The following is a 9,406-nucleotide window of genomic DNA, read 5'->3' as shown; positions in this document are numbered from 1 at the left end:
ATTCTGTATGCTTATGTGAATTCGAGAGAAATCATTTCACATTCTTCTTCTTCTTGTTCTTTTTCTTCTTACTTTCACAATATAAAATTAAGCACGACTTATGCGTAGAAAAAGAAAAGATTACCATTGTTTGAGTTAAGGAGTACGAATATAATCATACATATATTTTAACATTTAATACATATATATATAGATATAAATGTATGAACTATATACATAGCTTCAGGCAAACAAGAATATATATGTTGCCCTACATATATAAGAATAGAAAGGCTACAGTTTTCAATTTTCAGAGGACAACAGAATGTAAAAAAAATTCTATGTTGTTAGTTCGTGAGGATGTATGTAACATTCAGAAGAAGTTAAAATGCATGTTTCATTACTGCGATCGTTTCAGAACCACTTCTTGATTCGATTTAAATTTGTTTGTTTTTCTATCTGTGTTACGTTCACTTCGTAAACTGCTCGGATATCGGATCAAAGCGCTTGGCGGGTAAAATACAACAACTTAAGTATATTAATTCCAGTTATGCTAGGCGCTACGGAATAATGCGTACAATTTTTTCAACAATCCTATCGATATGGGTATAAACTAAAAAAAACCTTTTTTTAAAAAAGTTTTTCTCTTGATGAATGGAAAAAATAAATTTTCCAATAGTCACTTCTATGCGGACAAATGTAGGAGCTGGAGCAGTTAGAAAGTATCAAATTTATTATATATTAAAATGTAAAGCGCCCCAAGCTTTCACGTACTACTATGTAGGACCGACTCTGGGCAAATATTTATTTGCCAGCGATTAGTTAACTCATTAAAATAGAGGCTTATTTAGAAAAGAATATTTGTCTTTTTACATTATCGATTATTGTCGGACAAAATGAAACCACAAACTTCTTGACGAAATGAAAATTAAAATAAATCTAAAATGTTGCTGGACTGCTTCTAATGGATTTCGAGTTTCCGTAATGACCACCATGGATGATTTACAATTAGCAAAAAGCAGAAAGAAAAATGGGTAAGATAATTATAGTCAATCTTGACCGAATCTTTTACACCCAGCACGATGATCCTAAAAAAAAAGGAAAAGAACTAAATTTTGATGCTCTATGCTATTGGGAGGGCGCTGCTGATTTTTGGTATATTTATAATAAATTTTTATGGTCTTTGCTTTTTCTGAGTAACAGGCAAAGAAAGCGGAAAGCAAAGGTGTTCAAAGTTGTTGTTGCATAGAGGTGTGGACGTTGTAGGCGTATTCTTTGAAACGTTCGTTTTTGCGAACGGGAGAACACAGATACTATACAGTTGCGCAGACGGACATGCTTAAGTGCATTCCAAATTTAAAATTGGCCAAGAACTTGAATACTTTATGAGGTTTTCGAATCTTGCTTCTATGCGGTATAAAATTTTTGAAAAATAATGAAATGAGGACACGCTATAAAATTGAGTAACGGTGGGCGATTTTTTCTCTTTTCATAGAGGTATCGTTCTTAAAATATACGTTCAAATTTTTGTAGATTTAACTGCAGTAATTTACAAGTAACGAGCAAAAGAACAATTTTTTATTCCTTTTAAGAAACAGAAATATCTTCAGTTTACGTGGAGCTGTGGGCTTGTTTTTCGACCGATTTGGCCCATTTTCGATATCAGCCTGGGCGTAAGAACTTCCAATGTTTTTGCTAAATTTGAAGTCGATGCCTTTCATTTTGGAGAATGTTTACAAAATGTTATACAGACGGACGGATGGAAGGACATGCTTAAATCAATTCAGAATTTGATGTTGATCAAGAATATATATACTCGGTGTGGTGTCTGATGCTTCCTTTCGGGCGTGGCAAAGGTTTTGACAAAATAAATCTATCCCTCTTCTATCGGTGTGACAAAGAGAAAAGAAAACTGGCGATCTTAGCAAAATATTCCTAACAAAACAGATATCTGACGATCCAAAATTTGAGAAGAATTGTTATTATAAATTTTTTGTATTTTTTTTTTCTATTTCTTAACATTACCAACATAGGTTAAATAAAATATATGCTTTATTTTTTTTTGTTTTTTTTTTTTGTTGCCAAGAACTTTTATAAACTCCATTCACATTAAATTATAAATTATAAAATATAATTTGTGGCGTTTATGGATTTATTTAATGATTGAACAATTTTGCAACTTTAATATTTTATATTTAAAATTTCGCTTATCCAACGGTAAAACTTTATCATTTACTTTATTATTAATTAAATTGTTATGAAAAGGATAAGTAATATAACAGTTAATACTTTGTGGTTAATTGAAATTTAAATTTTTTATTTACTTTTTCCAATTGAATCGTATTTACCGGCATGCATACGCTCAAAGTCATCACAATTAAATGTCGTAGAAGCACAACTGAAAGGGAAAGAGATTAACATTGCGAAACTGATATGTGTCAGAATGAAACAAACGGAAATGAAATAATATGAAATGAAAATTGAAAAATTACAGTTCAACCGATGCAATTCCAGATGAAAATTACAAACGACAGAAAAAGAAAAGAAAAAAAAAAAAAAAACAACAACAACAACAACATAAAATGCAATGAAAATTGAAAACAGAGTCCGATGTATAAAAAAGGAAGAAAAAATCAAAAAAAAAGTCATCTTCATCTTATGGCGAGGCTTTTGCTTACGCCACACTTCAAAGGAATTGTTAATAACTTTACATAATATATAGTGCGATTGCATCAATACGTTGATCGTTTTACCCGGCCCAAGGGAATAGTTTTCTTGAACTTTTCACCTACGTAGGGTAGGCGCGTTTAAAGGAAGATCGCATTGATTGTCGAACTGAAACTATATAAAAAGTCTTCCGTAAAGTTGAAAAAACACAAATATGAATCGACGATTGGAGCGCTGGCAAATCAATCCCGTTCTTTCGACACGGTATTGGCATTTTGCTAGAAAGGTAGGAAAAAGTTGCGGAAAAGGATGGAAAATATTTTGATTAGTATACACGAGACCAATTTTTGTCAATAAACGACTTTTTTTAATTGAAAAAATTTTTAAAAAATATGTGCAATCACCTAATAGTCGATTCAATCCTAATGATGGTAAATTCCATCTATTAGTGATAGATAGAAACGCTGTGAGATGTACTTTTATATGATTTTAATCAAAGTAAGTGCATGGGTAGGGGAAAAAAAGCAAATAGTTTTTATAAATTATGAACAATTGATGCAAAGATTGCTGCTGTACAGTACCGAGAAGGACAAAGTGCATAAGAATAGAAATGTGTATTGAAATTACAAAAAAGGAAGACAAAAACAAAGTCCACTCAAAACGAAAAAAAAAAAAAAAAAAAAAAAAAAAATTGGGTCGGCTGTAGTAGAATCCTTTATGTCTACTAACATTTTCTGAAAAAGAAATTACAAGAATCAAGCTGTGACGCTCTTTATTGTTGAGTAGGTTTCAGCGATTTCTTGCACTTGTACAGACACTAGAGGACCGCCCAGAGAATATGCATAAATATTGTTATCGCTGTGTTCGTGATAGGATATGTCAGTGTTTTTTTCTGGTGCTCTTGGATTATTTTGTACTTTACTTTGACCGATTATGCTGAAATCCAACATCAATCTGCTTGGAACAATTTTCAATGTTCCTCTCAAATTTGAAACTGATATTTTTATTTTTGCAATCAATAGATTATGTTTCCCTTAGATACAGACAGTAGCGCGCAGGCAGGTAGAGGGACGGGTTTAATTTGATTAAAAGTTTGTCATTGATCAAGAATATATATATATATCTTATGGGTGATCCGAAGCTTCCGTCTGGATGTTGAAAATTTTTTCAAAAATATAAAGATATTCTCTTATTATGGAGGTGGGCATGGAAAACAAGCTAAACGAAGCCGGTCATTAAATGCCCTACATCACTTCCCTTAACGTAATTCTTCGTTTACTTTCGTTGCTTGTATGAAAGGAGCACGCTTTTCATGGTGGCCCTTTAACGGGAGCGGAATGATAACGTAAGCAAATATGTTACCAATTTAAAAAGATTTATTTTATTGTCAAGAAGGTCTTTGCTATCTTCCTATTTTCATTAAAGAGGATTAAATGTTCGACATTTTTGCCTTTTCTTTGTTGATTTCGAGGTTTCCAATAATAATCTACGTGATCCAAAGTTTAAAGTCCAGTTCATTTTTATTCTAACTGTCACAACTTTCTTCCACATGACGACCTTCCTTTCATGAAAGCAAGCTTTAATCGATCGGCATAGAATCGTTTGGCATAATAATAAAAGGCCAATCTATCCTCAGTCTTTCTGGGTGTTACATAAATCTACACAATCTTGATATGTCGCACATAGTGTAGGATGTAAATGGCTATTCTACAGGATACACATTTACAAAAACACAGTACACTTTGTTTGCTTCTAATTAGTTGTAACTGGATTATTACAAGCAAGAAACAACATAAATCGGTGGCGAACGCTTACAGGAAATGTAAAAGTCTACGCAAAGCAAACATTAACAATGAAATATTTTTCTATTCGTTACCAAGCAAGAAGCTAAAGTTTGCATTGCGTTTGTAAACGTCCAGGCATACGGATCGAAATCTTGTCCTGAAGTTACAGCCTTTTACAAGAGATAAAACGTACTAAATACAGCAAAAGCTACTCCCACGAAAATGGTCAAGCGAAATATAAAATGTAATAGTTTCAACAAGTTCGGGTCATTTCAACATAAATTTCTCAAAGGGCAATAAATATTTAAACGATGTTTCGTATTAAAGTGAACGCAATTGATTATTATGTGTTTATATTCCAAATGAAGGGTATCCAAGATTCGATTCAAGTACGCTGCACTTTTATAATGTTAATAATCTTTAATTATCCTTGAGATTTTTGTTTGTGACTGTGCTTTTAGATAAGTTAAATAAAGACAAAGAGTAACGGTAGGAAGGAGAATATCAACGAATAGAACTGCACAAGGGCAGTTAATGATTACTGCCTATGAATGAGTGAATAAAATTCGCTTTTTCAGCTCAAGCTAACAAAAACGAAAGCAAAAAGCTTGGCTTATTACAATTTAGTTGTCAAACAACGCCGGTATTTTCCTTAAAATATTATGCAGTAGTTTTTTTTTTGGTTTTCCCTTTGAAAAGGCTATTTGGCTTCTATAAATATTACATATATATATATATTTAAATATATGTTAATTAGCATAAACTCTTTATTATTAGACATGGCTGAGTGAAAGTGAAAAAAAAAAAAACGAAAATAGATACAGTATATGAAAGGTGTTTATACAAAGAATCAAAGTAAAAAACTCGTACGTGTCGAAAAACAATGGTAATTACACAAAATACACGAAAAGAGCTTGCAGTGAGTAAACGCGTTCATAGAAAAATTGTGAAAAACAAAGAAAACGAGAAGAAAAACCGCAAAGATGAAAGGATGATTAGATCCCTGCATAACGGAAAGAGAAATACAACACAATACTCTACTAGCTTTACTTAACGCGCGATATGTACATATCCTGTTGAGATTTAATGCCGCACAATGTATACCACGATTTAAACTTGGCACCCGCAGTACGCAGTTGTGAGGAAGCATACCGTACCATTTGCAAAGATATTCTAATTAAAGGACTTTGTATTTATCTACAAATTACTCAGTTAATGTCTTTTGTATTTACTAAGTAAATTGTTATGGAATCACACAAAAACGTGAAAACATTTTCTTTACTTTAGCAAATGCTTTGTTTAACATTTCAGATGGGGCTCCGTTACAATAAATTTGATGTCAAACTTGAAGATATAGAAGAGGAAGAGAAGGAGATCGTATAAACAGAGCCGCAAGCAATGTTGTCATTTAAAACTTGCCAAGCTCGATGTGATTTTTCGATATCTTTCGATGGATATCAAATTTTTATTCATTTATTTATAAAAGCTGACCTTCAACATGTGATTTGTAAAATGATTTCAGAGAAGTTTAGAGATGTGTTATGGAACATGCTCGCCCAAGAACGAGCATGTTCATTTCAGCCTTTCATTTTACATTTCGATATTTTAATATTTTCAATAACAGAGATCAGATAAGTGGATGTCGACGAAATGGGAATTATGCCCATAAGAAATATGTACACATAGGTATGCTAGTAAGATGAAATTTTTTTAACAATATTTGTTAAAATGAATATTCATTCATCTTATAGGATTTGCTAAGCAGTCAACAAAAATTATTTACTTAGCCTTCGATTTTTTTATTCACTGCCAGAAAATGTAATAATCGCAGGTTACAAAAATTACAGAAAACATTGGTTCCGCACGCGAGGCACATTCCCCTATCCATTTATACAATTTTATCTACACAATCCTTGGTGACTGAGCTGATGCGTTCTCGTGATGAAAGAAGAATTTTTCTCTACCAAATGCGTATCCCGTTCCATATCCAATATATAAATAAAACGCGTCTTTCCTCATTCTACGAGTAGCCATGATAATGCCATCCGCTTGCACAATACCTGGGCAGCCATTCCCACCGACATTTGCTTCCTTGACCGCCTTGCTGCGTTTTTGCTTAGTATAAGACATTCCCTCACATTTTTCCAGTGTTTTCATATTTCATACCTAACTATGTAACAACGACCAAATTGCGATGAATTGACTTTAAGGATCTCCAAATTCCTCACTGAAGTCGAACGAGTGAATGAGTACCGCACCTATTTTGTGCACGGTTATTTTGCATCCAAGTTTTTCATGCAAAACATTAACCTAATAAGACACTGATAAGATTTATATGACCACACTTAGCCCATTCATCAATGAAATCAATTGAATCGATTGTGTTCGCCCCTTGTGCTTCTAGGATTCCATTTAAACTCAACTATCACTTTAGCTGATGGGACATTCGTTTTTGAATTTCTCTCGGTGTTGCAAACTTTCAAGAAATAGTGCTAAAAAAATTATATTTTCTACGTCCGTCAATAAACTAATTGAAAAACCGAGAGACACGAGAAAGGCTCTGACGAATCCTAACAAAGCTCGATCGACGGAAGTCCTACCTCTTTTGGTTATCATTTCCCTCAGTAATGGTACGCGGTTTCGATGAACAGCAGGCTCTCCTTCGAAAATGGCATCGATACGTTGATCGCACCAAAAGTTAAGCAAGTTTTTCGAACTGTTACTATATTCCTACGATGAATGGTAAGTACATTCAGTCCAGTTCAGTTCTTTACAATAAACGAATGTCCGAATGTTGGAAAAACGGCAGAAGCAAAATAGCATATTTAGTACTAACTACATGTGCTCGTCTGACATTAGAAGAATTTTGTTTTCTTTGTCGCGTCATCTATTAATCAAGTTACCATATAATATTTAAGGGTTTTTTAAAGACTGCATAACTAAAGATTTATTGCATTGAGCAATGCTGTAGTATGTCCATATTAAAATACCATTTTCAGGCTTTATGCCGGCGTAAATCATTTTTAGTTTGAGTTTATCAAATTCTACGTCAAAAACAAAAAGAATGTCAGCAAACATTTCTATACGGATTTAATTCGTAGAAAAAGCATAGTTAAATGGTTTCCGGTCTACGAGACTACGGTTTCCATTCTTGCGATGACACAACGAAATGGTTTCTTTCCTCTTCATCGTCATCGGCTTCATTGAAAAAGTATTTTATGAAATTTAATTCATTTACTCGGGCATATGTAGATGCAATGTTACCGTATAAAAATCTATAAGTTTTATCGCTGCGCAGCTTTATAATCACGTACATAAACACAGAAATTTACATAAATGACAAAAATTTTTCCATTGAAACGGACATCTGCATATCCAAACATATTCACATTCATTGCCACACATACATACATAAATATGTAGGCTTACGTTTAACATGTGTTCATTGATTACGCGTTAGTTAGCAATTCAAATACTATAAATTGTCTACGATATTGTAACAGACCACAACGATATTGATAACTATATATACGCGGAACAAGCGACCAAACAACGAAGTAACCGTGGAAACAACTATGTGAACAACCAGATAGTTATTGATTTTCAATAAGGCGAAAAACGCATAAAATCTATTAGACTGTATAGCATGTTATGCGAAAATAGTTTATGACGATATGAAATATTTTCGTCAAAACACTAATGCATGAATCGATTCATGAATCGATTACTCATATATATATATATATATGTGTGTGTGTGTGTATATATATGTGTGACGGTATTGTTGCATATATATGATACTGTGTACTTAAACACATGGCAATTGTGGCATGTGGCAATTGTTGTAATTCATATAAAAAAGATATATAAATGATGATGATGATGATGAACAAACATGCCTGGTTGCAAAACTGAACAGTCCAAATGTTTTATGGTCAATTTTTTTTTTTCTGCATGAGATTAATATTTTGGTCATATATTTCTATATACATTTTAAATTATTTTATTAAAAAGTAAAATAAAAAATATAACAAAAAAATTCCTTTTTTTTTTTGATACACGTTTTAGTAAATGTTCTCGTCATACCATAAAATAGATTACAATTACACGTTGCTGCCACGTTATTAAAATTTATTTGCCAACTGTGCAAAATTTATGTTTCTGTGGACACTTGTATTCAACTGACAATTAAAATTTCGCTTTCAGAAGTTTTAATTGTGTAAATTTTTTGCCACTTCTCTACTGATGGTAATGACAATGATGGGAGTAATTATAAAAAAAAGAATAAAAAAAAAAAAAGAATTAAAAACGAGACAAATTTTTTTTATACTTTCGATTGCTTCAGTTTGAATATTAATTTAAAATTTTCTTCTTCTTAACCAAGCGAGTGAAAGCGGGTCAAACTCGACGAAAGACAAAAAGTTACAAATTATTTAAATCACTTCTAAACCCTTATTTTGTTAACCCAATTCTTTCACAAGTACACAAAGCTGTTTTTTTTTTTTATATTTATTTATAAAACAATTATAAAACAATTATAAATAAATTCCCTCCTTTTTGTACGATCGTCAATACTTTTTGGAATTTTTTTTTTTTTTTTAGTTTTCGTCAAGCAAGTCACAATCATCCTTGACTATTCTTAATAGAAAAAATAGTAAGAAAGTCATCGCCGATTATGTCCGATGGGCACGGCCCGCCACCATTACCCTAAAATAGATTAAACAAATTTTAATTGTTGTAGTGTATGAGTGATGAGCAAAAACTGATTTTTTTTACTTTTTAAAGCAGAGCAGTTCTTAGTTTCTTTGACGGGCAACAGTGGCCAGCATTAATTTACAATGGTTTTATTAAATTGCAGTCTAAAATCTTAATTATTGCGAGCGGGAGATTGCTTAATGTCGGCTTTACAGGGCCCACGAAATCGACTTACTCAATTTGACGCTGATGAAGAATGCATTTAAACTTTCCAGGATATC

Source organism: Glossina fuscipes, unplaced genomic scaffold, assembly GCF_014805625.2.
Source record: "Glossina fuscipes isolate IAEA_lab_2018 unplaced genomic scaffold, Yale_Gfus_2 3, whole genome shotgun sequence".
NCBI lineage: Eukaryota > Metazoa > Arthropoda > Insecta > Diptera > Glossinidae > Glossina > Glossina fuscipes.
The sequence above is the reverse complement of the archived record's forward strand: the minus strand, read 5'-3'. Positions refer to the sequence as shown.